The following is a 25,798-nucleotide window of genomic DNA, read 5'->3' as shown; positions in this document are numbered from 1 at the left end:
TTGGACTGTTTTTAGGGTATGGACAAATGAACTGTATTCTTTTAACAGCGTTTACCTCGTTTTATCGTGTTGTTTTAAAGTCTTTTATGTGAACCTTGTAAATAAACCAAATCTATTTAAACCAATCTTCTTTTATGTCTCATTCTTTTAACCACTAGTCATCTCTCACAGTTAAATCTGATCCCATTTTAGTCTTGTAACTCGGCTGATAAGGCCGATTGTTACACTTGGATGGGAGACCGCCTGGGAATACCAGGTGCTGTAAGCTTTTGCCTTTTCTTCACTATTTATATAATATGCTGGCTTTTACGGAGGCTGATCTTTAAATAGCCCACTTTTTGGAGCAGCCCTCGCTTACGGCCATACCGCGCTGAGAGCGCCCGATCTCGTCTGATCTCGGAAGCTAAGCAGCGTCGGGCCTGCTTAGTACTTGGATGGGAGACCGCCTGGGAATACCAGGTGCTGTAAGCTTTTGCCTTTTCTTCACTATTTATATAATATGCTGGCTTTTACGGAGGCTGATCTTTAAATAGCCCACTTTTTGGAGCAGCCCTCGCTTACGGCCATACCGCGCTGAGAGCGCCCGATCTCGTCTGATCTCGGAAGCTAAGCAGCGTCGGGCCTGCTTAGTACTTGGATGGGAGACCGCCTGGGAATACCAGGTGCTGTAAGCTTTTGCCTTTTCTTCACTATTTATATAATATGCTGGCTTTTAGAAAGACGTGTTTTACCGCTCTATTTATTACAATCATTTAAATGTATTATAGAGTTTTAAGTGTTTTACATGTTTTTTAGGCCATTTTATTACTCTTAACATTTTAAGTGAGTGTGTGTCTTTAAAAAATGGATGGTTGGCCTGCCATGTGACTAGACACATGACAGGAAGCAGGAAGTACAACTGTATAAGAGAGCAGCATGACAAACAAAGGACAGTCACCAAACTGTTGGATTAAGGAGTTGCTAATTTTAGAGCTCACCTTTCCATTCACCACCTGCAAACTTTGGATTACACTTTCTGTGGATTGTATATACACCGGTGGACACTCACATTGGACTTATCAACACACTGGGATTCTTGGACTGTTTTTAGGGTATGGACAAATGAACTGTATTCTTTTAACAGCGTTTACCTCGTTTTATCGTGTTGTTTTAAAGTCTTTTATGTGAACCTTGTAAATAAACCAAATCTATTTAAACCAATCTTCTTTTATGTCTCATTCTTTTAACCACTAGTCATCTCTCACAGTTAAATCTGACCCCATTTTAGTCTTGTAACTCGGCTGATAAGGCCGATTGTTACACTTGGATGGGAGACCGCCTGGGATTACCAGGTGCTGTAAGCTTTTGCCTTTTCTTCACTATTTATATAATATGCTGGCTTTTACGGAGGCTGATCTTTAAATAGCCCACTTTTTGGAGCAGCCCTCGCTTACGGCCATACCGCGCTGAGAGCGCCCGATCTCGTCTGATCTCGGAAGCTAAGCAGCGTCGGGCCTGCTTAGTACTTGGATGGGAGACCGCCTGGGAATACCAGGTGCTGTAAGCTTTTGCCTTTTCTTCACTATTTATATAATATGCTGGCTTTTAGAAAGACGTGTTTTACCGCTCTATTTATTACAATCATTTAAATGTATTATAGAGTTTTAAGTGTTTTACATGTTTTTTAGGCCATTTTATTACTCTTAACATTTTAAGTGAGTGTGTGTCTTTAAAAAATGGATGGTTGGCCTGCCATGTGACTAGACACATGACAGGAAGCAGGAAGTACAACTGTATAAGAGAGCAGCATGACAAACAAAGGACAGTCACCAAACTGTTGGATTGAGGAGTTGCTAATTTTAGAGCTCACCTTTCCATTCACCACCTGCAAACTTTGGATTACACTTTCTGTGGATTGTATATACACCGGTGGACACTCACATTGGACTTATCAACACACTGGGATTCTTGGACTGTTTTTAGGGTATGGACAAATGAACTGTATTCTTTTAACAGCGTTTACCTCGTTTTATCGTGTTGTTTTAAAGTCTTTTATGTGAACCTTGTAAATAAACCAAATCTATTTAAACCAATCTTCTTTTATGTCTCATTCGTTTAACCACTAGTCATCTCTCACAGTTAAATCTGATCCCATTTTAGTCTTGTAACTCGGCTGATAAGGCCGATTGTTACACTTGGATGGGAGTACCGCCTGGGAATACCAGGTGCTGTAAGCTTTTGCCTTTTCTTCACTATTTATATAATATGCTGGCTTTTACGGAGGCTGATCTTTAAATAGCCCACTTTTTGGAGCAGCCCTCGCTTACGGCCATACCGCGCTGAGAGCGCCCGATCTCGTCTGATCTCGGAAGCTAAGCAGCGTCGGGCCTGCTTAGTACTTGGATGGGAGACCGCCTGGGAATACCAGGTGCTGTAAGCTTTTGCCTTTTCTTCACTATTTATATAATATGCTGGCTTTTACGGAGGCTGATCTTTAAATAGCCCACTTTTTGGAGCATCCCTCGCTTACGGCCATACCGCGCTGAGAGCGCCCGATCTCGTCTGATCTCGGAAGCTAAGCAGCGTCGGGCCTGCTTAGTACTTGGATGGGAGACCGCCTGGGAATACCAGGTGCTGTAAGCTTTTGCCTTTTCTTCACTATTTATATAATATGCTGGCTTTTAGAAAGACGTGTTTTACCGCTCTATTTATTACAATCATTTAAATGTATTATAGAGTTTTAAGTGTTTTACATGTTTTTTAGGCCATTTTATTACTCTTAACATTTTAAGTGAGTGTGTGTCTTTAAAAAATGGATGGTTGGCCTGCCATGTGACTAGACACATGACAGGAAGCAGGAAGTACAACTGTATAAGAGAGCAGCATGACAAACAAAGGACAGTCACCAAACTGTTGGATTGAGGAGTTGCTAATTTTAGAGCTCACCTTTCCATTCACCACCTGCAAACTTTGGATTACACTTTCTGTGGATTGTATATACACCGGTGGACACTCACATTGGACTTATCAACACACTGGGATTCTTGGACTGTTTTTAGGGTATGGACAAATGAACTGTATTCTTTTAACAGCGTTTACCTCGTTTTATCGTGTTGTTTTAAAGTCTTTTATGTGAACCTTGTAAATAAACCAAATCTATTTAAACCAATCTTCTTTTATGTCTCATTCTTTTAACCACTAGTCATCTCTCACAGTTAAATCTGACCCCATTTTAGTCTTGTAACTCGGCTGATAAGGCCGATTGTTACACTTGGATGGGAGACCGCCTGGGATTACCAGGTGCTGTAAGCTTTTGCCTTTTCTTCACTATTTATATAATATGCTGGCTTTTACGGAGGCTGATCTTTAAATAGCCCACTTTTTGGAGCAGCCCTCGCTTACGGCCATACCGCGCTGAGAGCGCCCGATCTCGTCTGATCTCGGAAGCTAAGCAGCGTCGGGCCTGCTTAGTACTTGGATGGGAGACCGCCTGGGAATACCAGGTGCTGTAAGCTTTTGCCTTTTCTTCACTATTTATATAATATGCTGGCTTTTACGGAGGCTGATCTTTAAATAGCCCACTTTTTGGAGCAGCCCTCGCTTACGGCCATACCGCGCTGAGAGCGCCCGATCTCGTCTGATCTCGGAAGCTAAGCAGCGTCGGGCCTGCTTAGTACTTGGATGGGAGACCGCCTGGGAATACCAGGTGCTGTAAGCTTTTGCCTTTTCTTCACTATTTATATAATATGCTGGCTTTTAGAAAGACGTGTTTTACCGCTCTATTTATTACAATCATTTAAATGTATTATAGAGTTTTAAGTGTTTTACATGTTTTTTAGGCCATTTTATTACTCTTAACATTTTAAGTGAGTGTGTGTCTTTAAAAAATGGATGGTTGGCCTGCCATGTGACTAGACACATGACAGGAAGCAGGAAGTACAACTGTATAAGAGAGCAGCATGACAAACAAAGGACAGTCACCAAACTGTTGGATTAAGGAGTTGCTAATTTTAGAGCTCACCTTTCCATTCACCACCTGCAAACTTTGGATTACACTTTCTGTGGATTGTATATACACCGGTGGACACTCACATTGGACTTATCAACACACTGGGATTCTTGGACTGTTTTTAGGGTATGGACAAATGAACTGTATTCTTTTAACAGCGTTTACCTCGTTTTATCGTGTTGTTTTAAAGTCTTTTATGTGAACCTTGTAAATAAACCAAATCTATTTAAACCAATCTTCTTTTATGTCTCATTCTTTTAACCACTAGTCATCTCTCACAGTTAAATCTGACCCCATTTTAGTCTTGTAACTCGGCTGATAAGGCCGATTGTTACACTTGGATGGGAGACTGCCTGGGATTACCAGGTGCTGTAAGCTTTTGCCTTTTCTTCACTATTTATATAATATGCTGGCTTTTACGGAGGCTGATCTTTAAATAGCCCACTTTTTGGAGCAGCCCTCGCTTACGGCCATACCGCGCTGAGAGCGCCCGATCTCGTCTGATCTCGGAAGCTAAGCAGCGTCGGGCCTGCTTAGTACTTGGATGGGAGACCGCCTGGGAATACCAGGTGCTGTAAGCTTTTGCCTTTTCTTCACTATTTATATAATATGCTGGCTTTTAGAAAGACGTGTTTTACCGCTCTATTTATTACAATCATTTAAATGTATTATAGAGTTTTAAGTGTTTTACATGTTTTTTAGGCCATTTTATTACTCTTAACATTTTAAGTGAGTGTGTGTCTTTAAAAAATGGATGGTTGGCCTGCCATGTGACTAGACACATGACAGGAAGCAGGAAGTACAACTGTATAAGAGAGCAGCATGACAAACAAAGGACAGTCACCAAACTGTTGGATTGAGGAGTTGCTAATTTTAGAGCTCACCTTTCCATTCACCACCTGCAAACTTTGGATTACACTTTCTGTGGATTGTATATACACCGGTGGACACTCACATTGGACTTATCAACACACTGGGATTCTTGGACTGTTTTTAGGGTATGGACAAATGAACTGTATTCTTTTAACAGCGTTTACCTCGTTTTATCGTGTTGTTTTAAAGTCTTTTATGTGAACCTTGTAAATAAACCAAATCTATTTAAACCAATCTTCTTTTATGTCTCATTCTTTTAACCACTAGTCATCTCTCACAGTTAAATCTGATCCCATTTTAGTCTTGTAACTCGGCTGATAAGGCCGATTGTTACACTTGGATGGGAGACCGCCTGGGAATACCAGGTGCTGTAAGCTTTTGCCTTTTCTTCACTATTTATATAATATGCTGGCTTTTACGGAGGCTGATCTTTAAATAGCCCACTTTTTGGAGCAGCCCTCGCTTACGGCCATACCGCGCTGAGAGCGCCCGATCTCGTCTGATCTCGGAAGCTAAGCAGCGTCGGGCCTGCTTAGTACTTGGATGGGAGACCGCCTGGGAATACCAGGTGCTGTAAGCTTTTGCCTTTTCTTCACTATTTATATAATATGCTGGCTTTTACGGAGGCTGATCTTTAAATAGCCCACTTTTTGGAGCAGCCCTCGCTTACGGCCATACCGCGCTGAGAGCGCCCGATCTCGTCTGATCTCGGAAGCTAAGCAGCGTCGGGCCTGCTTAGTACTTGGATGGGAGACCGCCTGGGAATACCAGGTGCTGTAAGCTTTTGCCTTTTCTTCACTATTTATATAATATGCTGGCTTTTAGAAAGACGTGTTTTACCGCTCTATTTATTACAATCATTTAAATGTATTATAGAGTTTTAAGTGTTTTACATGTTTTTTAGGCCATTTTATTACTCTTAACATTTTAAGTGAGTGTGTGTCTTTAAAAAATGGATGGTTGGCCTGCCATGTGACTAGACACATGACAGGAAGCAGGAAGTACAACTGTATAAGAGAGCAGCATGACAAACAAAGGACAGTCACCAAACTGTTGGATTGAGGAGTTGCTAATTTTAGAGCTCACCTTTCCATTCACCACCTGCAAACTTTGGATTACACTTTCTGTGGATTGTATATACACCGGTGGACACTCACATTGGACTTATCAACACACTGGGATTCTTGGACTGTTTTTAGGGTATGGACAAATGAACTGTATTCTTTTAACAGCGTTTACCTCGTTTTATCGTGTTGTTTTAAAGTCTTTTATGTGAACCTTGTAAATAAACCAAATCTATTTAAACCAATCTTCTTTTATGTCTCATTCTTTTAACCACTAGTCATCTCTCACAGTTAAATCTGACCCCATTTTAGTCTTGTAACTCGGCTGATAAGGCCGATTGTTACACTTGGATGGGAGACCGCCTGGGATTACCAGGTGCTGTAAGCTTTTGCCTTTTCTTCACTATTTATATAATATGCTGGCTTTTACGGAGGCTGATCTTTAAATAGCCCACTTTTTGGAGCAGCCCTCGCTTACGGCCATACTGCGCTGAGAGCGCCCGATCTCGTCTGATCTCGGAAGCTAAGCAGCGTCGGGCCTGCTTAGTACTTGGATGGGAGACCGCCTGGGAATACCAGGTGCTGTAAGCTTTTGCCTTTTCTTCACTATTTATATAATATGCTGGCTTTTAGAAAGACGTGTTTTACCGCTCTATTTATTACAATCATTTAAATGTATTATAGAGTTTTAAGTGTTTTACATGTTTTTTAGGCCATTTTATTACTCTTAACATTTTAAGTGAGTGTGTGTCTTTAAAAAATGGATGGTTGGCCTGCCATGTGACTAGACACATGACAGGAAGCAGGAAGTACAACTGTATAAGAGAGCAGCATGACAAACAAAGGACAGTCACCAAACTGTTGGATTGAGGAGTTGCTAATTTTAGAGCTCACCTTTCCATTCACCACCTGCAAACTTTGGATTACACTTTCTGTGGATTGTATATACACCGGTGGACACTCACATTGGACTTATCAACACACTGGGATTCTTGGACTGTTTTTAGGGTATGGACAAATGAACTGTATTCTTTTAACAGCGTTTACCTCGTTTTATCGTGTTGTTTTAAAGTCTTTTATGTGAACCTTGTAAATAAACCAAATCTATTTAAACCAATCTTCTTTTATGTCTCATTCTTTTAACCACTAGTCATCTCTCACAGTTAAATCTGATCCCATTTTAGTCTTGTAACTCGGCTGATAAGGCCGATTGTTACACTTGGATGGGAGACCGCCTGGGAATACCAGGTGCTGTAAGCTTTTGCCTTTTCTTCACTATTTATATAATATGCTGGCTTTTACGGAGGCTGATCTTTAAATAGCCCACTTTTTGGAGCAGCCCTCGCTTACGGCCATACCGCGCTGAGAGCGCCCGATCTCGTCTGATCTCGGAAGCTAAGCAGCGTCGGGCCTGCTTAGTACTTGGATGGGAGACCGCCTGGGAATACCAGGTGCTGTAAGCTTTTGCCTTTTCTTCACTATTTATATAATATGCTGGCTTTTACGGAGGCTGATCTTTAAATAGCCCACTTTTTGGAGCAGCCCTCGCTTACGGCCATACCGCGCTGAGAGCGCCCGATCTCGTCTGATCTCGGAAGCTAAGCAGCGTCGGGCCTGCTTAGTACTTGGATGGGAGACCGCCTGGGAATACCAGGTGCTGTAAGCTTTTGCCTTTTCTTCACTATTTATATAATATGCTGGCTTTTAGAAAGACGTGTTTTACCGCTCTATTTATTACAATCATTTAAATGTATTATAGAGTTTTAAGTGTTTTACATGTTTTTTAGGCCATTTTATTACTCTTAACATTTTAAGTGAGTGTGTGTCTTTAAAAAATGGATGGTTGGCCTGCCATGTGACTAGACACATGACAGGAAGCAGGAAGTACAACTGTATAAGAGAGCAGCATGACAAACAAAGGACAGTCACCAAACTGTTGGATTAAGGAGTTGCTAATTTTAGAGCTCACCTTTCCATTCACCACCTGCAAACTTTGGATTACACTTTCTGTGGATTGTATATACACCGGTGGACACTCACATTGGACTTATCAACACACTGGGATTCTTGGACTGTTTTTAGGGTATGGACAAATGAACTGTATTCTTTTAACAGCGTTTACCTCGTTTTATCGTGTTGTTTTAAAGTCTTTTATGTGAACCTTGTAAATAAACCAAATCTATTTAAACCAATCTTCTTTTATGTCTCATTCTTTTAACCACTAGTCATCTCTCACAGTTAAATCTGACCCCATTTTAGTCTTGTAACTCGGCTGATAAGGCCGATTGTTACACTTGGATGGGAGACCGCCTGGGATTACCAGGTGCTGTAAGCTTTTGCCTTTTCTTCACTATTTATATAATATGCTGGCTTTTACGGAGGCTGATCTTTAAATAGCCCACTTTTTGGAGCAGCCCTCGCTTACGGCCATACCGCGCTGAGAGCGCCCGATCTCGTCTGATCTCGGAAGCTAAGCAGCGTCGGGCCTGCTTAGTACTTGGATGGGAGACCGCCTGGGAATACCAGGTGCTGTAAGCTTTTGCCTTTTCTTCACTATTTATATAATATGCTGGCTTTTAGAAAGACGTGTTTTACCGCTCTATTTATTACAATCATTTAAATGTATTATAGAGTTTTAAGTGTTTTACATGTTTTTTAGGCCATTTTATTACTCTTAACATTTTAAGTGAGTGTGTGTCTTTAAAAAATGGATGGTTGGCCTGCCATGTGACTAGACACATGACAGGAAGCAGGAAGTACAACTGTATAAGAGAGCAGCATGACAAACAAAGGACAGTCACCAAACTGTTGGATTGAGGAGTTGCTAATTTTAGAGCTCACCTTTCCATTCACCACCTGCAAACTTTGGATTACACTTTCTGTGGATTGTATATACACCGGTGGACACTCACATTGGACTTATCAACACACTGGGATTCTTGGACTGTTTTTAGGGTATGGACAAATGAACTGTATTCTTTTAACAGCGTTTACCTCGTTTTATCGTGTTGTTTTAAAGTCTTTTATGTGAACCTTGTAAATAAACCAAATCTATTTAAACCAATCTTCTTTTATGTCTCATTCTTTTAACCACTAGTCATCTCTCACAGTTAAATCTGATCCCATTTTAGTCTTGTAACTCGGCTGATAAGGCCGATTGTTACACTTGGATGGGAGACCGCCTGGGAATACCAGGTGCTGTAAGCTTTTGCCTTTTCTTCACTATTTATATAATATGCTGGCTTTTACGGAGGCTGATCTTTAAATAGCCCACTTTTTGGAGCAGCCCTCGCTTACGGCCATACCGCGCTGAGAGCGCCCGATCTCGTCTGATCTCGGAAGCTAAGCAGCGTCGGGCCTGCTTAGTACTTGGATGGGAGACCGCCTGGGAATACCAGGTGCTGTAAGCTTTTGCCTTTTCTTCACTATTTATATAATATGCTGGCTTTTACGGAGGCTGATCTTTAAATAGCCCACTTTTTGGAGCAGCCCTCGCTTACGGCCATACCGCGCTGAGAGCGCCCGATCTCGTCTGATCTCGGAAGCTAAGCAGCGTCGGGCCTGCTTAGTACTTGGATGGGAGACCGCCTGGGAATACCAGGTGCTGTAAGCTTTTGCCTTTTCTTCACTATTTATATAATATGCTGGCTTTTAGAAAGACGTGTTTTACCGCTCTATTTATTACAATCATTTAAATGTATTATAGAGTTTTAAGTGTTTTACATGTTTTTTAGGCCATTTTATTACTCTTAACATTTTAAGTGAGTGTGTGTCTTTAAAAAATGGATGGTTGGCCTGCCATGTGACTAGACACATGACAGGAAGCAGGAAGTACAACTGTATAAGAGAGCAGCATGACAAACAAAGGACAGTCACCAAACTGTTGGATTAAGGAGTTGCTAATTTTAGAGCTCACCTTTCCATTCACCACCTGCAAACTTTGGATTACACTTTCTGTGGATTGTATATACACCGGTGGACACTCACATTGGACTTATCAACACACTGGGATTCTTGGACTGTTTTTAGGGTATGGACAAATGAACTGTATTCTTTTAACAGCGTTTACCTCGTTTTATCGTGTTGTTTTAAAGTCTTTTATGTGAACCTTGTAAATAAACCAAATCTATTTAAACCAATCTTCTTTTATGTCTCATTCTTTTAACCACTAGTCATCTCTCACAGTTAAATCTGACCCCATTTTAGTCTTGTAACTCGGCTGATAAGGCCGATTGTTACACTTGGATGGGAGACTGCCTGGGATTACCAGGTGCTGTAAGCTTTTGCCTTTTCTTCACTATTTATATAATATGCTGGCTTTTACGGAGGCTGATCTTTAAATAGCCCACTTTTTGGAGCAGCCCTCGCTTACGGCCATACCGCGCTGAGAGCGCCCGATCTCGTCTGATCTCGGAAGCTAAGCAGCGTCGGGCCTGCTTAGTACTTGGATGGGAGACCGCCTGGGAATACCAGGTGCTGTAAGCTTTTGCCTTTTCTTCACTATTTATATAATATGCTGGCTTTTAGAAAGACGTGTTTTACCGCTCTATTTATTACAATCATTTAAATGTATTATAGAGTTTTAAGTGTTTTACATGTTTTTTAGGCCATTTTATTACTCTTAACATTTTAAGTGAGTGTGTGTCTTTAAAAAATGGATGGTTGGCCTGCCATGTGACTAGACACATGACAGGAAGCAGGAAGTACAACTGTATAAGAGAGCAGCATGACAAACAAAGGACAGTCACCAAACTGTTGGATTGAGGAGTTGCTAATTTTAGAGCTCACCTTTCCATTCACCACCTGCAAACTTTGGATTACACTTTCTGTGGATTGTATATACACCGGTGGACACTCACATTGGACTTATCAACACACTGGGATTCTTGGACTGTTTTTAGGGTATGGACAAATGAACTGTATTCTTTTAACAGCGTTTACCTCGTTTTATCGTGTTGTTTTAAAGTCTTTTATGTGAACCTTGTAAATAAACCAAATCTATTTAAACCAATCTTCTTTTATGTCTCATTCTTTTAACCACTAGTCATCTCTCACAGTTAAATCTGATCCCATTTTAGTCTTGTAACTCGGCTGATAAGGCCGATTGTTACACTTGGATGGGAGACCGCCTGGGAATACCAGGTGCTGTAAGCTTTTGCCTTTTCTTCACTATTTATATAATATGCTGGCTTTTACGGAGGCTGATCTTTAAATAGCCCACTTTTTGGAGCAGCCCTCGCTTACGGCCATACCGCGCTGAGAGCGCCCGATCTCGTCTGATCTCGGAAGCTAAGCAGCGTCGGGCCTGCTTAGTACTTGGATGGGAGACCGCCTGGGAATACCAGGTGCTGTAAGCTTTTGCCTTTTCTTCACTATTTATATAATATGCTGGCTTTTACGGAGGCTGATCTTTAAATAGCCCACTTTTTGGAGCAGCCCTCGCTTACGGCCATACCGCGCTGAGAGCGCCCGATCTCGTCTGATCTCGGAAGCTAAGCAGCGTCGGGCCTGCTTAGTACTTGGATGGGAGACCGCCTGGGAATACCAGGTGCTGTAAGCTTTTGCCTTTTCTTCACTATTTATATAATATGCTGGCTTTTAGAAAGACGTGTTTTACCGCTCTATTTATTACAATCATTTAAATGTATTATAGAGTTTTAAGTGTTTTACATGTTTTTTAGGCCATTTTATTACTCTTAACATTTTAAGTGAGTGTGTGTCTTTAAAAAATGGATGGTTGGCCTGCCATGTGACTAGACACATGACAGGAAGCAGGAAGTACAACTGTATAAGAGAGCAGCATGACAAACAAAGGACAGTCACCAAACTGTTGGATTGAGGAGTTGCTAATTTTAGAGCTCACCTTTCCATTCACCACCTGCAAACTTTGGATTACACTTTCTGTGGATTGTATATACACCGGTGGACACTCACATTGGACTTATCAACACACTGGGATTCTTGGACTGTTTTTAGGGTATGGACAAATGAACTGTATTCTTTTAACAGCGTTTACCTCGTTTTATCGTGTTGTTTTAAAGTCTTTTATGTGAACCTTGTAAATAAACCAAATCTATTTAAACCAATCTTCTTTTATGTCTCATTCTTTTAACCACTAGTCATCTCTCACAGTTAAATCTGACCCCATTTTAGTCTTGTAACTCGGCTGATAAGGCCGATTGTTACACTTGGATGGGAGACCGCCTGGGATTACCAGGTGCTGTAAGCTTTTGCCTTTTCTTCACTATTTATATAATATGCTGGCTTTTACGGAGGCTGATCTTTAAATAGCCCACTTTTTGGAGCAGCCCTCGCTTACGGCCATACTGCGCTGAGAGCGCCCGATCTCGTCTGATCTCGGAAGCTAAGCAGCGTCGGGCCTGCTTAGTACTTGGATGGGAGACCGCCTGGGAATACCAGGTGCTGTAAGCTTTTGCCTTTTCTTCACTATTTATATAATATGCTGGCTTTTAGAAAGACGTGTTTTACCGCTCTATTTATTACAATCATTTAAATGTATTATAGAGTTTTAAGTGTTTTACATGTTTTTTAGGCCATTTTATTACTCTTAACATTTTAAGTGAGTGTGTGTCTTTAAAAAATGGATGGTTGGCCTGCCATGTGACTAGACACATGACAGGAAGCAGGAAGTACAACTGTATAAGAGAGCAGCATGACAAACAAAGGACAGTCACCAAACTGTTGGATTGAGGAGTTGCTAATTTTAGAGCTCACCTTTCCATTCACCACCTGCAAACTTTGGATTACACTTTCTGTGGATTGTATATACACCGGTGGACACTCACATTGGACTTATCAACACACTGGGATTCTTGGACTGTTTTTAGGGTATGGACAAATGAACTGTATTCTTTTAACAGCGTTTACCTCGTTTTATCGTGTTGTTTTAAAGTCTTTTATGTGAACCTTGTAAATAAACCAAATCTATTTAAACCAATCTTCTTTTATGTCTCATTCTTTTAACCACTAGTCATCTCTCACAGTTAAATCTGATCCCATTTTAGTCTTGTAACTCGGCTGATAAGGCCGATTGTTACACTTGGATGGGAGACCGCCTGGGAATACCAGGTGCTGTAAGCTTTTGCCTTTTCTTCACTATTTATATAATATGCTGGCTTTTACGGAGGCTGATCTTTAAATAGCCCACTTTTTGGAGCAGCCCTCGCTTACGGCCATACCGCGCTGAGAGCGCCCGATCTCGTCTGATCTCGGAAGCTAAGCAGCGTCGGGCCTGCTTAGTACTTGGATGGGAGACCGCCTGGGAATACCAGGTGCTGTAAGCTTTTGCCTTTTCTTCACTATTTATATAATATGCTGGCTTTTACGGAGGCTGATCTTTAAATAGCCCACTTTTTGGAGCAGCCCTCGCTTACGGCCATACCGCGCTGAGAGCGCCCGATCTCGTCTGATCTCGGAAGCTAAGCAGCGTCGGGCCTGCTTAGTACTTGGATGGGAGACCGCCTGGGAATACCAGGTGCTGTAAGCTTTTGCCTTTTCTTCACTATTTATATAATATGCTGGCTTTTAGAAAGACGTGTTTTACCGCTCTATTTATTACAATCATTTAAATGTATTATAGAGTTTTAAGTGTTTTACATGTTTTTTAGGCCATTTTATTACTCTTAACATTTTAAGTGAGTGTGTGTCTTTAAAAAATGGATGGTTGGCCTGCCATGTGACTAGACACATGACAGGAAGCAGGAAGTACAACTGTATAAGAGAGCAGCATGACAAACAAAGGACAGTCACCAAACTGTTGGATTAAGGAGTTGCTAATTTTAGAGCTCACCTTTCCATTCACCACCTGCAAACTTTGGATTACACTTTCTGTGGATTGTATATACACCGGTGGACACTCACATTGGACTTATCAACACACTGGGATTCTTGGACTGTTTTTAGGGTATGGACAAATGAACTGTATTCTTTTAACAGCGTTTACCTCGTTTTATCGTGTTGTTTTAAAGTCTTTTATGTGAACCTTGTAAATAAACCAAATCTATTTAAACCAATCTTCTTTTATGTCTCATTCTTTTAACCACTAGTCATCTCTCACAGTTAAATCTGACCCCATTTTAGTCTTGTAACTCGGCTGATAAGGCCGATTGTTACACTTGGATGGGAGACCGCCTGGGATTACCAGGTGCTGTAAGCTTTTGCCTTTTCTTCACTATTTATATAATATGCTGGCTTTTACGGAGGCTGATCTTTAAATAGCCCACTTTTTGGAGCAGCCCTCGCTTACGGCCATACCGCGCTGAGAGCGCCCGATCTCGTCTGATCTCGGAAGCTAAGCAGCGTCGGGCCTGCTTAGTACTTGGATGGGAGACCGCCTGGGAATACCAGGTGCTGTAAGCTTTTGCCTTTTCTTCACTATTTATATAATATGCTGGCTTTTAGAAAGACGTGTTTTACCGCTCTATTTATTACAATCATTTAAATGTATTATAGAGTTTTAAGTGTTTTACATGTTTTTTAGGCCATTTTATTACTCTTAACATTTTAAGTGAGTGTGTGTCTTTAAAAAATGGATGGTTGGCCTGCCATGTGACTAGACACATGACAGGAAGCAGGAAGTACAACTGTATAAGAGAGCAGCATGACAAACAAAGGACAGTCACCAAACTGTTGGATTGAGGAGTTGCTAATTTTAGAGCTCACCTTTCCATTCACCACCTGCAAACTTTGGATTACACTTTCTGTGGATTGTATATACACCGGTGGACACTCACATTGGACTTATCAACACACTGGGATTCTTGGACTGTTTTTAGGGTATGGACAAATGAACTGTATTCTTTTAACAGCGTTTACCTCGTTTTATCGTGTTGTTTTAAAGTCTTTTATGTGAACCTTGTAAATAAACCAAATCTATTTAAACCAATCTTCTTTTATGTCTCATTCGTTTAACCACTAGTCATCTCTCACAGTTAAATCTGATCCCATTTTAGTCTTGTAACTCGGCTGATAAGGCCGATTGTTACACTTGGATGGGAGTACCGCCTGGGAATACCAGGTGCTGTAAGCTTTTGCCTTTTCTTCACTATTTATATAATATGCTGGCTTTTACGGAGGCTGATCTTTAAATAGCCCACTTTTTGGAGCAGCCCTCGCTTACGGCCATACCGCGCTGAGAGCGCCCGATCTCGTCTGATCTCGGAAGCTAAGCAGCGTCGGGCCTGCTTAGTACTTGGATGGGAGACCGCCTGGGAATACCAGGTGCTGTAAGCTTTTGCCTTTTCTTCACTATTTATATAATATGCTGGCTTTTACGGAGGCTGATCTTTAAATAGCCCACTTTTTGGAGCATCCCTCGCTTACGGCCATACCGCGCTGAGAGCGCCCGATCTCGTCTGATCTCGGAAGCTAAGCAGCGTCGGGCCTGCTTAGTACTTGGATGGGAGACCGCCTGGGAATACCAGGTGCTGTAAGCTTTTGCCTTTTCTTCACTATTTATATAATATGCTGGCTTTTAGAAAGACGTGTTTTACCGCTCTATTTATTACAATCATTTAAATGTATTATAGAGTTTTAAGTGTTTTACATGTTTTTTAGGCCATTTTATTACTCTTAACATTTTAAGTGAGTGTGTGTCTTTAAAAAATGGATGGTTGGCCTGCCATGTGACTAGACACATGACAGGAAGCAGGAAGTACAACTGTATAAGAGAGCAGCATGACAAACAAAGGACAGTCACCAAACTGTTGGATTGAGGAGTTGCTAATTTTAGAGCTCACCTTTCCATTCACCACCTGCAAACTTTGGATTACACTTTCTGTGGATTGTATATACACCGGTGGACACTCACATTGGACTTATCAACACACTGGGATTCTTGGACTGTTTTTAGGGTATGGACAAATGAACTGTATTCTTTTAACAGCGTTTACCTCGTTTTATCGTGTTGTTTTAAAGTCTTTTATGTGAACCTTGTAAATAAACCAAATCTATTTAAACCAATCTTCTTTTATGTCTCATTCTTTTAACCACTAGTCATCTCTCACAGTTAAATCTGACCCCATTTTAGTCTTGTAACTCGGCTGATAAGGCCGATTGTTACACTTGGATGGGAGACCGCCTGGGATTACCAGGTGCTGTAAGCTTTTGCCTTTTCTTCACTATTTATATAATATGCTGGCTTTTACGGAGGCTGATCTTTAAATAGCCCACTTTTTGGAGCAGCCCTCGCTTACGGCCATACCGCGCTGAGAGCGCCCGATCTCGTCTGATCTCGGAAGCTAAGCAGCGTCGGGCCTGCTTAGTACTTGGATGGGAGACCGCCTGGGAATACCAGGTGCTGTAAGCTTTTGCCTTTTCTTCACTATTTATATAATATGCTGGCTTTTAGAAAGACGTGTTTTACCGCTCTATTTATTACAATCATTTAAATGTATTATAGAGTTTTAAGTGTTTTACATGTTTTTTAGGCCATTTTATTACTCTTAACATTTTAAGTGAGTGTGTGTCTTTAAAAAATGGATGGTTGGCCTGCCATGTGACTAGACACATGACAGGAAGCAGGAAGTACAACTGTATAAGAGAGCAGCATGACAAACAAAGGACAGTCACCAAACTGTTGGATTGAGGAGTTGCTAATTTTAGAGCTCACCTTTCCATTCACCACCTGCAAACTTTGGATTACACTTTCTGTGGATTGTATATACACCGGTGGACACTCACATTGGACTTATCAACACACTGGGATTCTTGGACTGTTTTTAGGGTATGGACAAATGAACTGTATTCTTTTAACAGCGTTTACCTCGTTTTATCGTGTTGTTTTAAAGTCTTTTATGTGAACCTTGTAAATAAACCAAATCTATTTAAACCAATCTTCTTTTATGTCTCATTCGTTTAACCACTAGTCATCTCTCACAGTTAAATCTGATCCCATTTTAGTCTTGTAACTCGGCTGATAAGGCCGATTGTTACACTTGGATGGGAGTACCGCCTGGGAATACCAGGTGCTGTAAGCTTTTGCCTTTTCTTCACTATTTATATAATATGCTGGCTTTTACGGAGGCTGATCTTTAAATAGCCCACTTTTTGGAGCAGCCCTCGCTTACGGCCATACCGCGCTGAGAGCGCCCGATCTCGTCTGATCTCGGAAGCTAAGCAGCGTCGGGCCTGCTTAGTACTTGGATGGGAGACCGCCTGGGAATACCAGGTGCTGTAAGCTTTTGCCTTTTCTTCACTATTTATATAATATGCTGGCTTTTACGGAGGCTGATCTTTAAATAGCCCACTTTTTGGAGCATCCCTCGCTTACGGCCATACCGCGCTGAGAGCGCCCGATCTCGTCTGATCTCGGAAGCTAAGCAGCGTCGGGCCTGCTTAGTACTTGGATGGGAGACCGCCTGGGAATACCAGGTGCTGTAAGCTTTTGCCTTTTCTTCACTATTTATATAATATGCTGGCTTTTAGAAAGACGTGTTTTACCGCTCTATTTATTACAATCATTTAAATGTATTATAGAGTTTTAAGTGTTTTACATGTTTTTTAGGCCATTTTATTACTCTTAACATTTTAAGTGAGTGTGTGTCTTTAAAAAATGGATGGTTGGCCTGCCATGTGACTAGACACATGACAGGAAGCAGGAAGTACAACTGTATAAGAGAGCAGCATGACAAACAAAGGACAGTCACCAAACTGTTGGATTGAGGAGTTGCTAATTTTAGAGCTCACCTTTCCATTCACCACCTGCAAACTTTGGATTACACTTTCTGTGGATTGTATATACACCGGTGGACACTCACATTGGACTTATCAACACACTGGGATTCTTGGACTGTTTTTAGGGTATGGACAAATGAACTGTATTCTTTTAACAGCGTTTACCTCGTTTTATCGTGTTGTTTTAAAGTCTTTTATGTGAACCTTGTAAATAAACCAAATCTATTTAAACCAATCTTCTTTTATGTCTCATTCTTTTAACCACTAGTCATCTCTCACAGTTAAATCTGACCCCATTTTAGTCTTGTAACTCGGCTGATAAGGCCGATTGTTACACTTGGATGGGAGACCGCCTGGGATTACCAGGTGCTGTAAGCTTTTGCCTTTTCTTCACTATTTATATAATATGCTGGCTTTTACGGAGGCTGATCTTTAAATAGCCCACTTTTTGGAGCAGCCCTCGCTTACGGCCATACCGCGCTGAGAGCGCCCGATCTCGTCTGATCTCGGAAGCTAAGCAGCGTCGGGCCTGCTTAGTACTTGGATGGGAGACCGCCTGGGAATACCAGGTGCTGTAAGCTTTTGCCTTTTCTTCACTATTTATATAATATGCTGGCTTTTAGAAAGACGTGTTTTACCGCTCTATTTATTACAATCATTTAAATGTATTATAGAGTTTTAAGTGTTTTACATGTTTTTTAGGCCATTTTATTACTCTTAACATTTTAAGTGAGTGTGTGTCTTTAAAAAATGGATGGTTGGCCTGCCATGTGACTAGACACATGACAGGAAGCAGGAAGTACAACTGTATAAGAGAGCAGCATGACAAACAAAGGACAGTCACCAAACTGTTGGATTGAGGAGTTGCTAATTTTAGAGCTCACCTTTCCATTCACCACCTGCAAACTTTGGATTACACTTTCTGTGGATTGTATATACACCGGTGGACACTCACATTGGACTTATCAACACACTGGGATTCTTGGACTGTTTTTAGGGTATGGACAAATGAACTGTATTCTTTTAACAGCGTTTACCTCGTTTTATCGTGTTGTTTTAAAGTCTTTTATGTGAACCTTGTAAATAAACCAAATCTATTTAAACCAATCTTCTTTTATGTCTCATTCTTTTAACCACTAGTCATCTCTCACAGTTAAATCTGATCCCATTTTAGTCTTGTAACTCGGCTGATAAGGCCGATTGTTACACTTGGATGGGAGACCGCCTGGGAATACCAGGTGCTGTAAGCTTTTGCCTTTTCTTCACTATTTATATAATATGCTGGCTTTTACGGAGGCTGATCTTTAAATAGCCCACTTTTTGGAGCAGCCCTCGCTTACGGCCATACCGCGCTGAGAGCGCCCGATCTCGTCTGATCTCGGAAGCTAAGCAGCGTCGGGCCTGCTTAGTACTTGGATGGGAGACCGCCTGGGAATACCAGGTGCTGTAAGCTTTTGCCTTTTCTTCACTATTTATATAATATGCTGGCTTTTACGGAGGCTGATCTTTAAATAGCCCACTTTTTGGAGCAGCCCTCGCTTACGGCCATACCGCGCTGAGAGCGCCCGATCTCGTCTGATCTCGGAAGCTAAGCAGCGTCGGGCCTGCTTAGTACTTGGATGGGAGACCGCCTGGGAATACCAGGTGCTGTAAGCTTTTGCCTTTTCTTCACTATTTATATAATATGCTGGCTTTTAGAAAGACGTGTTTTACCGCTCTATTTATTACAATCATTTAAATGTATTATAGAGTTTTAAGTGTTTTACATGTTTTTTAGGCCATTTTATTACTCTTAACATTTTAAGTGAGTGTGTGTCTTTAAAAAATGGATGGTTGGCCTGCCATGTGACTAGACACATGACAGGAAGCAGGAAGTACAACTGTATAAGAGAGCAGCATGACAAACAAAGGACAGTCACCAAACTGTTGGATTGAGGAGTTGCTAATTTTAGAGCTCACCTTTCCATTCACCACCTGCAAACTTTGGATTACACTTTCTGTGGATTGTATATACACCGGTGGACACTCACATTGGACTTATCAACACACTGGGATTCTTGGACTGTTTTTAGGGTATGGACAAATGAACTGTATTCTTTTAACAGCGTTTACCTCGTTTTATCGTGTTGTTTTAAAGTCTTTTATGTGAACCTTGTAAATAAACCAAATCTATTTAAACCAATCTTCTTTTATGTCTCATTCTTTTAACCACTAGTCATCTCTCACAGTTAAATCTGACCCCATTTTAGTCTTGTAACTCGGCTGATAAGGCCGATTGTTACACTTGGATGGGAGACCGCCTGGGATTACCAGGTGCTGTAAGCTTTTGCCTTTTCTTCACTATTTATATAATATGCTGGCTTTTACGGAGGCTGATCTTTAAATAGCCCACTTTTTGGAGCAGCCCTCGCTTACGGCCATACTGCGCTGAGAGCGCCCGATCTCGTCTGATCTCGGAAGCTAAGCAGCGTCGGGCCTGCTTAGTACTTGGATGGGAGACCGCCTGGGAATACCAGGTGCTGTAAGCTTTTGCCTTTTCTTCACTATTTATATAATATGCTGGCTTTTAGAAAGACGTGTTTTACCGCTCTATTTATTACAATCATTTAAATGTATTATAGAGTTTTAAGTGTTTTACATGTTTTTTAGGCCATTTTATTACTCTTAACATTTTAAGTGAGTGTGTGTCTTTAAAAAATGGATGGTTGGCCTGCCATGTGACTAGACACATGACAGGAAGCAGGAAGTACAACTGTATAAGAGAGCAGCATGACAAACAAAGGACAGTCACCAAACTGTTGGATTGAGGAGTTGCTAATTTTAGAGCTCACCTTTCCATTCACCACCTGCAAACTTTGGATTACACTTTCTGTGGATTGTATATACACCGGTGGACACTCACATTGGACTTATCAACACACTGGGATTCTTGGACTGTTTTTAGGGTATGGACAAATGAACTGTATTCTTTTAACAGCGTTTACCTCGTTTTATCGTGTTGTTTTAAAGTCTTTTATGTGAACCTTGTAAATAAACCAAATCTATTTAAACCAATCTTCTTTTATGTCTCATTCTTTTAACCACTAGTCATCTCTCACAGTTAAATCTGATCCCATTTTAGTCTTGTAACTCGGCTGATAAGGCCGATTGTTACACTTGGATGGGAGACCGCCTGGGAATACCAGGTGCTGTAAGCTTTTGCCTTTTCTTCACTATTTATATAATATGCTGGCTTTTACGGAGGCTGATCTTTAAATAGCCCACTTTTTGGAGCAGCCCTCGCTTACGGCCATACCGCGCTGAGAGCGCCCGATCTCGTCTGATCTCGGAAGCTAAGCAGCGTCGGGCCTGCTTAGTACTTGGATGGGAGACCGCCTGGGAATACCAGGTGCTGTAAGCTTTTGCCTTTTCTTCACTATTTATATAATATGCTGGCTTTTACGGAGGCTGATCTTTAAATAGCCCACTTTTTGGAGCAGCCCTCGCTTACGGCCATACCGCGCTGAGAGCGCCCGATCTCGTCTGATCTCGGAAGCTAAGCAGCGTCGGGCCTGCTTAGTACTTGGATGGGAGACCGCCTGGGAATACCAGGTGCTGTAAGCTTTTGCCTTTTCTTCACTATTTATATAATATGCTGGCTTTTAGAAAGACGTGTTTTACCGCTCTATTTATTACAATCATTTAAATGTATTATAGAGTTTTAAGTGTTTTACATGTTTTTTAGGCCATTTTATTACTCTTAACATTTTAAGTGAGTGTGTGTCTTTAAAAAATGGATGGTTGGCCTGCCATGTGACTAGACACATGACAGGAAGCAGGAAGTACAACTGTATAAGAGAGCAGCATGACAAACAAAGGACAGTCACCAAACTGTTGGATTAAGGAGTTGCTAATTTTAGAGCTCACCTTTCCATTCACCACCTGCAAACTTTGGATTACACTTTCTGTGGATTGTATATACACCGGTGGACACTCACATTGGACTTATCAACACACTGGGATTCTTGGACTGTTTTTAGGGTATGGACAAATGAACTGTATTCTTTTAACAGCGTTTACCTCGTTTTATCGTGTTGTTTTAAAGTCTTTTATGTGAACCTTGTAAATAAACCAAATCTATTTAAACCAATCTTCTTTTATGTCTCATTCTTTTAACCACTAGTCATCTCTCACAGTTAAATCTGACCCCATTTTAGTCTTGTAACTCGGCTGATAAGGCCGATTGTTACACTTGGATGGGAGACCGCCTGGGATTACCAGGTGCTGTAAGCTTTTGCCTTTTCTTCACTATTTATATAATATGCTGGCTTTTACGGAGGCTGATCTTTAAATAGCCCACTTTTTGGAGCAGCCCTCGCTTACGGCCATACCGCGCTGAGAGCGCCCGATCTCGTCTGATCTCGGAAGCTAAGCAGCGTCGGGCCTGCTTAGTACTTGGATGGGAGACCGCCTGGGAATACCAGGTGCTGTAAGCTTTTGCCTTTTCTTCACTATTTATATAATATGCTGGCTTTTAGAAAGACGTGTTTTACCGCTCTATTTATTACAATCATTTAAATGTATTATAGAGTTTTAAGTGTTTTACATGTTTTTTAGGCCATTTTATTACTCTTAACATTTTAAGTGAGTGTGTGTCTTTAAAAAATGGATGGTTGGCCTGCCATGTGACTAGACACATGACAGGAAGCAGGAAGTACAACTGTATAAGAGAGCAGCATGACAAACAAAGGACAGTCACCAAACTGTTGGATTGAGGAGTTGCTAATTTTAGAGCTCACCTTTCCATTCACCACCTGCAAACTTTGGATTACACTTTCTGTGGATTGTATATACACCGGTGGACACTCACATTGGACTTATCAACACACTGGGATTCTTGGACTGTTTTTAGGGTATGGACAAATGAACTGTATTCTTTTAACAGCGTTTACCTCGTTTTATCGTGTTGTTTTAAAGTCTTTTATGTGAACCTTGTAAATAAACCAAATCTATTTAAACCAATCTTCTTTTATGTCTCATTCGTTTAACCACTAGTCATCTCTCACAGTTAAATCTGATCCCATTTTAGTCTTGTAACTCGGCTGATAAGGCCGATTGTTACACTTGGATGGGAGTACCGCCTGGGAATACCAGGTGCTGTAAGCTTTTGCCTTTTCTTCACTATTTATATAATATGCTGGCTTTTACGGAGGCTGATCTTTAAATAGCCCACTTTTTGGAGCAGCCCTCGCTTACGGCCATACCGCGCTGAGAGCGCCCGATCTCGTCTGATCTCGGAAGCTAAGCAGCGTCGGGCCTGCTTAGTACTTGGATGGGAGACCGCCTGGGAATACCAGGTGCTGTAAGCTTTTGCCTTTTCTTCACTATTTATATAATATGCTGGCTTTTACGGAGGCTGATCTTTAAATAGCCCACTTTTTGGAGCATCCCTCGCTTACGGCCATACCGCGCTGAGAGCGCCCGATCTCGTCTGATCTCGGAAGCTAAGCAGCGTCGGGCCTGCTTAGTACTTGGATGGGAGACCGCCTGGGAATACCAGGTGCTGTAAGCTTTTGCCTTTTCTTCACTATTTATATAATATGCTGGCTTTTAGAAAGACGTGTTTTACCGCTCTATTTATTACAATCATTTAAATGTATTATAGAGTTTTAAGTGTTTTACATGTTTTTTAGGCCATTTTATTACTCTTAACATTTTAAGTGAGTGTGTGTCTTTAAAAAATGGATGGTTGGCCTGCCATGTGACTAGACACATGACAGGAAGCAGGAAGTACAACTGTATAAGAGAGCAGCATGACAAACAAAGGACAGTCACCAAACTGTTGGATTGAGGAGTTGCTAATTTTAGAGCTCACCTTTCCATTCACCACCTGCAAACTTTGGATTACACTTTCTGTGGATTGTATATACACCGGTGGACACTCACATTGGACTTATCAACACACTGGGATTCTTGGACTGTTTTTAGGGTATGGACAAATGAACTGTATTCTTTTAACAGCGTTTACCTCGTTTTATCGTGTTGTTTTAAAGTCTTTTATGTGAACCTTGTAAATAAACCAAATCTATTTAAACCAATCTTCTTTTATGTCTCATTCTTTTAACCACTAGTCATCTCTCACAGTTAAATCTGACCCCATTTTAGTCTTGTAACTCGGCTGATAAGGCCGATTGTTACACTTGGATGGGAGACCGCCTGGGATTACCAGGTGCTGTAAGCTTTTGCCTTTTCTTCACTATTTATATAATATGCTGGCTTTTACGGAGGCTGATCTTTAAATAGCCCACTTTTTGGAGCAGCCCTCGCTTACGGCCATACCGCGCTGAGAGCGCCCGATCTCGTCTGATCTCGGAAGCTAAGCAGCGTCGGGCCTGCTTAGTACTTGGATGGGAGACCGCCTGGGAATACCAGGTGCTGTAAGCTTTTGCCTTTTCTTCACTATTTATATAATATGCTGGCTTTTAGAAAGACGTGTTTTACCGCTCTATTTATTACAATCATTTAAATGTATTATAGAGTTTTAAGTGTTTTACATGTTTTTTAGGCCATTTTATTACTCTTAACATTTTAAGTGAGTGTGTGTCTTTAAAAAATGGATGGTCGGCCTGCCATGTGACTAGACACATGACAGGAAGCAGGAAGTACAACTGTATAAGAGAGCAGCATGACAAACAAAGGACAGTCACCAAACTGTTGGATTGAGGAGTTGCTAATTTTAGAGCTCACCTTTCCATTCACCACCTGCAAACTTTGGATTACACTTTCTGTGGATTGTATATACACCGGTGGACACTCACATTGGACTTATCAACACACTGGGATTCTTGGACTGTTTTTAGGGTATGGACAAATGAACTGTATTCTTTTAACAGCGTTTACCTCGTTTTATCGTGTTGTTTTAAAGTCTTTTATGTGAACCTTGTAAATAAACCAAATCTATTTAAACCAATCTTCTTTTATGTCTCATTCGTTTAACCACTAGTCATCTCTCACAGTTAAATCTGATCCCATTTTAGTCTTGTAACTCGGCTGATAAGGCCGATTGTTACACTTGGATGGGAGTACCGCCTGGGAATACCAGGTGCTGTAAGCTTTTGCCTTTTCTTCACTATTTATATAATATGCTGGCTTTTACGGAGGCTGATCTTTAAATAGCCCACTTTTTGGAGCAGCCCTCGCTTACGGCCATACCGCGCTGAGAGCGCCCGATCTCGTCTGATCTCGGAAGCTAAGCAGCGTCGGGCCTGCTTAGTACTTGGATGGGAGACCGCCTGGGAATACCAGGTGCTGTAAGCTTTTGCCTTTTCTTCACTATTTATATAATATGCTGGCTTTTACGGAGGCTGATCTTTAAATAGCCCACTTTTTGGAGCATCCCTCGCTTACGGCCATACCGCGCTGAGAGCGCCCGATCTCGTCTGATCTCGGAAGCTAAGCAGCGTCGGGCCTGCTTAGTACTTGGATGGGAGACCGCCTGGGAATACCAGGTGCTGTAAGCTTTTGCCTTTTCTTCACTATTTATATAATATGCTGGCTTTTAGAAAGACGTGTTTTACCGCTCTATTTATTACAATCATTTAAATGTATTATAGAGTTTTAAGTGTTTTACATGTTTTTTAGGCCATTTTATTACTCTTAACATTTTAAGTGAGTGTGTGTCTTTAAAAAATGGATGGTTGGCCTGCCATGTGACTAGACACATGACAGGAAGCAGGAAGTACAACTGTATAAGAGAGCAGCATGACAAACAAAGGACAGTCACCAAACTGTTGGATTGAGGAGTTGCTAATTTTAGAGCTCACCTTTCCATTCACCACCTGCAAACTTTGGATTACACTTTCTGTGGATTGTATATACACCGGTGGACACTCACATTGGACTTATCAACACACTGGGATTCTTGGACTGTTTTTAGGGTATGGACAAATGAACTGTATTCTTTTAACAGCGTTTACCTCGTTTTATCGTGTTGTTTTAAAGTCTTTTATGTGAACCTTGTAAATAAACCAAATCTATTTAAACCAATCTTCTTTTATGTCTCATTCTTTTAACCACTAGTCATCTCTCACAGTTAAATCTGACCCCATTTTAGTCTTGTAACTCGGCTGATAAGGCCGATTGTTACACTTGGATGGGAGACCGCCTGGGATTACCAGGTGCTGTAAGCTTTTGCCTTTTC

The 25,798-nt window shown here is 41.2% G+C and overlaps 40 non-coding genes across 40 annotated transcripts; all 40 read left to right on the top strand.

Moving 5' to 3' along the window:
• The first annotated feature begins 352 nt into the window (after positions 1 to 352).
• On the top strand, positions 353 to 471 carry LOC141306232 (5S ribosomal RNA). The gene has a single exon (XR_012345192.1). It is a non-coding gene; the product is annotated as a 5S ribosomal RNA (ribosomal RNA).
• Positions 472 to 555: 84 nt separating this feature from the next.
• Positions 556 to 674, top strand: LOC141306231 (5S ribosomal RNA). The gene has a single exon (XR_012345191.1). It is a non-coding gene; the product is annotated as a 5S ribosomal RNA (ribosomal RNA).
• Positions 675 to 1,427: 753 nt separating this feature from the next.
• Positions 1,428 to 1,546, top strand: LOC141306230 (5S ribosomal RNA). Its single transcript, XR_012345190.1, has one exon. It is a non-coding gene; the product is annotated as a 5S ribosomal RNA (ribosomal RNA).
• A 754-nt stretch (positions 1,547 to 2,300) lies between these two features.
• On the top strand, positions 2,301 to 2,419 carry LOC141306229 (5S ribosomal RNA). Its single transcript, XR_012345189.1, has one exon. It is a non-coding gene; the product is annotated as a 5S ribosomal RNA (ribosomal RNA).
• An 84-nt stretch (positions 2,420 to 2,503) lies between these two features.
• LOC141306228 (5S ribosomal RNA) lies at positions 2,504 to 2,622 on the top strand. Its single transcript, XR_012345187.1, has one exon. It is a non-coding gene; the product is annotated as a 5S ribosomal RNA (ribosomal RNA).
• Positions 2,623 to 3,375: 753 nt separating this feature from the next.
• Positions 3,376 to 3,494, top strand: LOC141306226 (5S ribosomal RNA). Its single transcript, XR_012345185.1, has one exon. It is a non-coding gene; the product is annotated as a 5S ribosomal RNA (ribosomal RNA).
• Positions 3,495 to 3,578: 84 nt separating this feature from the next.
• Positions 3,579 to 3,697, top strand: LOC141306225 (5S ribosomal RNA). The gene has a single exon (XR_012345184.1). It is a non-coding gene; the product is annotated as a 5S ribosomal RNA (ribosomal RNA).
• Positions 3,698 to 4,450: 753 nt separating this feature from the next.
• On the top strand, positions 4,451 to 4,569 carry LOC141306224 (5S ribosomal RNA). Its single transcript, XR_012345183.1, has one exon. It is a non-coding gene; the product is annotated as a 5S ribosomal RNA (ribosomal RNA).
• A 753-nt stretch (positions 4,570 to 5,322) lies between these two features.
• Positions 5,323 to 5,441, top strand: LOC141306222 (5S ribosomal RNA). The gene has a single exon (XR_012345182.1). It is a non-coding gene; the product is annotated as a 5S ribosomal RNA (ribosomal RNA).
• An 84-nt stretch (positions 5,442 to 5,525) lies between these two features.
• On the top strand, positions 5,526 to 5,644 carry LOC141306221 (5S ribosomal RNA). Its single transcript, XR_012345181.1, has one exon. It is a non-coding gene; the product is annotated as a 5S ribosomal RNA (ribosomal RNA).
• Positions 5,645 to 6,397: 753 nt separating this feature from the next.
• Positions 6,398 to 6,516, top strand: LOC141307056 (5S ribosomal RNA). The gene has a single exon (XR_012346011.1). It is a non-coding gene; the product is annotated as a 5S ribosomal RNA (ribosomal RNA).
• A 753-nt stretch (positions 6,517 to 7,269) lies between these two features.
• On the top strand, positions 7,270 to 7,388 carry LOC141306220 (5S ribosomal RNA). Its single transcript, XR_012345180.1, has one exon. It is a non-coding gene; the product is annotated as a 5S ribosomal RNA (ribosomal RNA).
• An 84-nt stretch (positions 7,389 to 7,472) lies between these two features.
• On the top strand, positions 7,473 to 7,591 carry LOC141306219 (5S ribosomal RNA). Its single transcript, XR_012345179.1, has one exon. It is a non-coding gene; the product is annotated as a 5S ribosomal RNA (ribosomal RNA).
• A 753-nt stretch (positions 7,592 to 8,344) lies between these two features.
• Positions 8,345 to 8,463, top strand: LOC141306218 (5S ribosomal RNA). Its single transcript, XR_012345178.1, has one exon. It is a non-coding gene; the product is annotated as a 5S ribosomal RNA (ribosomal RNA).
• A 753-nt stretch (positions 8,464 to 9,216) lies between these two features.
• On the top strand, positions 9,217 to 9,335 carry LOC141306217 (5S ribosomal RNA). Its single transcript, XR_012345176.1, has one exon. It is a non-coding gene; the product is annotated as a 5S ribosomal RNA (ribosomal RNA).
• Positions 9,336 to 9,419: 84 nt separating this feature from the next.
• LOC141306216 (5S ribosomal RNA) lies at positions 9,420 to 9,538 on the top strand. The gene has a single exon (XR_012345175.1). It is a non-coding gene; the product is annotated as a 5S ribosomal RNA (ribosomal RNA).
• Positions 9,539 to 10,291: 753 nt separating this feature from the next.
• LOC141306214 (5S ribosomal RNA) lies at positions 10,292 to 10,410 on the top strand. The gene has a single exon (XR_012345173.1). It is a non-coding gene; the product is annotated as a 5S ribosomal RNA (ribosomal RNA).
• Positions 10,411 to 11,163: 753 nt separating this feature from the next.
• On the top strand, positions 11,164 to 11,282 carry LOC141306213 (5S ribosomal RNA). Its single transcript, XR_012345172.1, has one exon. It is a non-coding gene; the product is annotated as a 5S ribosomal RNA (ribosomal RNA).
• Positions 11,283 to 11,366: 84 nt separating this feature from the next.
• On the top strand, positions 11,367 to 11,485 carry LOC141306211 (5S ribosomal RNA). Its single transcript, XR_012345171.1, has one exon. It is a non-coding gene; the product is annotated as a 5S ribosomal RNA (ribosomal RNA).
• A 753-nt stretch (positions 11,486 to 12,238) lies between these two features.
• Positions 12,239 to 12,357, top strand: LOC141307055 (5S ribosomal RNA). Its single transcript, XR_012346010.1, has one exon. It is a non-coding gene; the product is annotated as a 5S ribosomal RNA (ribosomal RNA).
• A 753-nt stretch (positions 12,358 to 13,110) lies between these two features.
• On the top strand, positions 13,111 to 13,229 carry LOC141306210 (5S ribosomal RNA). The gene has a single exon (XR_012345170.1). It is a non-coding gene; the product is annotated as a 5S ribosomal RNA (ribosomal RNA).
• Positions 13,230 to 13,313: 84 nt separating this feature from the next.
• LOC141306209 (5S ribosomal RNA) lies at positions 13,314 to 13,432 on the top strand. The gene has a single exon (XR_012345169.1). It is a non-coding gene; the product is annotated as a 5S ribosomal RNA (ribosomal RNA).
• A 753-nt stretch (positions 13,433 to 14,185) lies between these two features.
• LOC141306208 (5S ribosomal RNA) lies at positions 14,186 to 14,304 on the top strand. Its single transcript, XR_012345168.1, has one exon. It is a non-coding gene; the product is annotated as a 5S ribosomal RNA (ribosomal RNA).
• A 754-nt stretch (positions 14,305 to 15,058) lies between these two features.
• Positions 15,059 to 15,177, top strand: LOC141306207 (5S ribosomal RNA). Its single transcript, XR_012345167.1, has one exon. It is a non-coding gene; the product is annotated as a 5S ribosomal RNA (ribosomal RNA).
• An 84-nt stretch (positions 15,178 to 15,261) lies between these two features.
• On the top strand, positions 15,262 to 15,380 carry LOC141306206 (5S ribosomal RNA). Its single transcript, XR_012345165.1, has one exon. It is a non-coding gene; the product is annotated as a 5S ribosomal RNA (ribosomal RNA).
• Positions 15,381 to 16,133: 753 nt separating this feature from the next.
• LOC141306205 (5S ribosomal RNA) lies at positions 16,134 to 16,252 on the top strand. The gene has a single exon (XR_012345164.1). It is a non-coding gene; the product is annotated as a 5S ribosomal RNA (ribosomal RNA).
• Positions 16,253 to 17,006: 754 nt separating this feature from the next.
• LOC141306204 (5S ribosomal RNA) lies at positions 17,007 to 17,125 on the top strand. Its single transcript, XR_012345163.1, has one exon. It is a non-coding gene; the product is annotated as a 5S ribosomal RNA (ribosomal RNA).
• Positions 17,126 to 17,209: 84 nt separating this feature from the next.
• Positions 17,210 to 17,328, top strand: LOC141306202 (5S ribosomal RNA). Its single transcript, XR_012345161.1, has one exon. It is a non-coding gene; the product is annotated as a 5S ribosomal RNA (ribosomal RNA).
• A 753-nt stretch (positions 17,329 to 18,081) lies between these two features.
• Positions 18,082 to 18,200, top strand: LOC141306200 (5S ribosomal RNA). The gene has a single exon (XR_012345160.1). It is a non-coding gene; the product is annotated as a 5S ribosomal RNA (ribosomal RNA).
• A 753-nt stretch (positions 18,201 to 18,953) lies between these two features.
• LOC141306199 (5S ribosomal RNA) lies at positions 18,954 to 19,072 on the top strand. The gene has a single exon (XR_012345159.1). It is a non-coding gene; the product is annotated as a 5S ribosomal RNA (ribosomal RNA).
• Positions 19,073 to 19,156: 84 nt separating this feature from the next.
• On the top strand, positions 19,157 to 19,275 carry LOC141306198 (5S ribosomal RNA). The gene has a single exon (XR_012345158.1). It is a non-coding gene; the product is annotated as a 5S ribosomal RNA (ribosomal RNA).
• Positions 19,276 to 20,028: 753 nt separating this feature from the next.
• Positions 20,029 to 20,147, top strand: LOC141307054 (5S ribosomal RNA). The gene has a single exon (XR_012346009.1). It is a non-coding gene; the product is annotated as a 5S ribosomal RNA (ribosomal RNA).
• Positions 20,148 to 20,900: 753 nt separating this feature from the next.
• LOC141306197 (5S ribosomal RNA) lies at positions 20,901 to 21,019 on the top strand. The gene has a single exon (XR_012345157.1). It is a non-coding gene; the product is annotated as a 5S ribosomal RNA (ribosomal RNA).
• An 84-nt stretch (positions 21,020 to 21,103) lies between these two features.
• LOC141306196 (5S ribosomal RNA) lies at positions 21,104 to 21,222 on the top strand. Its single transcript, XR_012345156.1, has one exon. It is a non-coding gene; the product is annotated as a 5S ribosomal RNA (ribosomal RNA).
• A 753-nt stretch (positions 21,223 to 21,975) lies between these two features.
• Positions 21,976 to 22,094, top strand: LOC141306195 (5S ribosomal RNA). Its single transcript, XR_012345154.1, has one exon. It is a non-coding gene; the product is annotated as a 5S ribosomal RNA (ribosomal RNA).
• A 754-nt stretch (positions 22,095 to 22,848) lies between these two features.
• Positions 22,849 to 22,967, top strand: LOC141306194 (5S ribosomal RNA). Its single transcript, XR_012345153.1, has one exon. It is a non-coding gene; the product is annotated as a 5S ribosomal RNA (ribosomal RNA).
• Positions 22,968 to 23,051: 84 nt separating this feature from the next.
• LOC141306193 (5S ribosomal RNA) lies at positions 23,052 to 23,170 on the top strand. The gene has a single exon (XR_012345152.1). It is a non-coding gene; the product is annotated as a 5S ribosomal RNA (ribosomal RNA).
• Positions 23,171 to 23,923: 753 nt separating this feature from the next.
• Positions 23,924 to 24,042, top strand: LOC141306192 (5S ribosomal RNA). The gene has a single exon (XR_012345151.1). It is a non-coding gene; the product is annotated as a 5S ribosomal RNA (ribosomal RNA).
• Positions 24,043 to 24,796: 754 nt separating this feature from the next.
• On the top strand, positions 24,797 to 24,915 carry LOC141306189 (5S ribosomal RNA). The gene has a single exon (XR_012345149.1). It is a non-coding gene; the product is annotated as a 5S ribosomal RNA (ribosomal RNA).
• Positions 24,916 to 24,999: 84 nt separating this feature from the next.
• On the top strand, positions 25,000 to 25,118 carry LOC141306188 (5S ribosomal RNA). The gene has a single exon (XR_012345148.1). It is a non-coding gene; the product is annotated as a 5S ribosomal RNA (ribosomal RNA).
• Positions 25,119 to 25,798: the final 680 nt, after the last annotated feature.

The sequence above is a fragment of the Garra rufa genome, unplaced genomic scaffold (genome assembly GCF_049309525.1).
Source record: "Garra rufa unplaced genomic scaffold, GarRuf1.0 hap1_unplaced_002, whole genome shotgun sequence".
Classification (NCBI taxonomy): domain Eukaryota; kingdom Metazoa; phylum Chordata; class Actinopteri; order Cypriniformes; family Cyprinidae; genus Garra; species Garra rufa.
This window is presented reverse-complemented; position numbering and strand designations above follow the sequence as displayed.